Below are 1,552 nucleotides of genomic sequence, written 5' to 3'. Positions count from 1 at the left end.
TCGGGGCGGCGGGTTCCGGGCGCGGAGGAGCCGGGGTGTCGGCTTCGGCCTGGCCTGGCTGCCTGGCCGCCCCGTCCCGCGCGGGGCCGCGCAGAGGCCGTTTCCAGCCCCACGCCACAGTCCGCTCCGGCCTGCGGTGCGGGCGGGCCTCCCGGGAAGACGGGGGACAGAAAGACCGAGGGATGGAAAGGGCAGAGGAAGGACAGGGAGATGGGCCCAAACAGGAGGTCGTGTTCGCAAATGAGCGCGGCTTCGGGGAGGGAGAGAGGAAATAAGAGACCGAGGGGAGCCAGCAGGGCTACGGCTCGCTTCTGGGCAGAGGGCCGGGCTCGGGGAGGGCTCCTGATTCGGGGAGAGCACCTTGCTGAAGGAACAGAAGGCAAGCTGAGGACACACTGACGCCCTGCAACCCCCCCCCCCCCCCAGGTATGCAGCATTCCTCAGGCACTCCCGGCTGCCCTAAAGGACAAAGAAATAGTTAACCTATAGATACCACAATCCTGCAAGACTTAAGTCTCCCTCAGTTTCCCAAAGTCTTAGAAGTTTACCAGAACAAAGCATTTCTATCAATAGCCTAGCTTCCAGAAGGGAATGTAGATACAATTAAGTGTCTTTATAATCTGCAGCCTCCGGGAAGGTCCCAACCATCTTCATGTTAATGCCTTGCTAGGGGGCAAAACCACCTTAACTTGACAATGGGAAGGCTCCGGTATCTTGTGAATCTTCTTTAACATATGAAAGTATTTCCTCAACCTCCGTTTTTCCTGACCTCCCCCAACCCCACGCTATATAATCAGCCATCCCTCTCAACCCTGGTGCAGCAGCTCTTTCTGCCCACGGGTNTTTCGGGGCTGTTTTCAAGATTATATTTTTAAGTGACGGACATTCACATTGCATTTATCAACGCTACATTCAAATCTCAACGCCAAAGGGGACAGACACGTGCTGAAACCCATTAGGAAGTAAAACACCATCTCAAATAGGCCACCTGGAGGGATGAAGCTTGCTACCCCAGGTCCAGAGTTCACTCCACTGAGTCAGCCTTTTAGAGGGCGCTGGGGCATGGGCCCTCTCCACCCAGGTCACCTCCCAGTGCCCCCCCCCATGCCCGTTGGTAGCACTGCAGCTCCTGCCGCCCCCCCCCAAACATCTCCCCTCTGGGGGCTGTGCTTCCACAGCTCCCTCCAGGACGGCTCTGACTTCTCACCCCTTCCCTTTCCGGCAGTCTTCAGCACCCTCCAAACCCGGCTCACGGTACCCCTGCCCTCCAGAAGGTGGCTGTTCACAAGGCTTTCCAAGCGCCTGTGCCTTTGCGGTCCCCCGTCCCCAGCCCCGCCGGCCGCAGGAGGGGGCCGGGCCTCCCACGTGCGCAGGGTCAGCCCACACTCGGGCGCACGGCGGGCGGAGAAGCGGCCCGAGAAGAACAGAAATGACTTTATTGCAGACGCGGCACAAGAAGCGCCCCGGGGACTGAAGGCGACCGACTGCCCGACCCCCGCCCGCGTCCGCTCAGCCTCCCCCGGCGCCGCGTCGGTGGGGGGGGGGGTCCCGG

The 1,552-nt window shown here is 60.5% G+C and overlaps 1 protein-coding gene across 1 annotated transcript in view; it reads right to left on the bottom strand.

The window, feature by feature from the left end:
• ACSF3 (acyl-CoA synthetase family member 3) overlaps positions 1-1,501 on the bottom strand; it is a 64,395-nt gene extending 62,894 nt beyond the window's left edge. Inside the window, exon 1 of the mRNA XM_019793605.2 lies at positions 1,208-1,501. The gene's annotated coding sequence lies outside the window, so the exon portion shown is untranslated. The remainder of the gene's footprint in view (positions 1-1,207) is intronic.
• Between the last annotated feature and the right edge of the window lie 51 nt (positions 1,502-1,552).

This window comes from Ailuropoda melanoleuca, chromosome 12 (genome assembly GCF_002007445.2).
Source record: "Ailuropoda melanoleuca isolate Jingjing chromosome 12, ASM200744v2, whole genome shotgun sequence".
NCBI lineage: Eukaryota > Metazoa > Chordata > Mammalia > Carnivora > Ursidae > Ailuropoda > Ailuropoda melanoleuca.
Note: the sequence above shows the minus strand (reverse complement) of the source record. Positions and strands in the feature narration are given on the sequence as shown.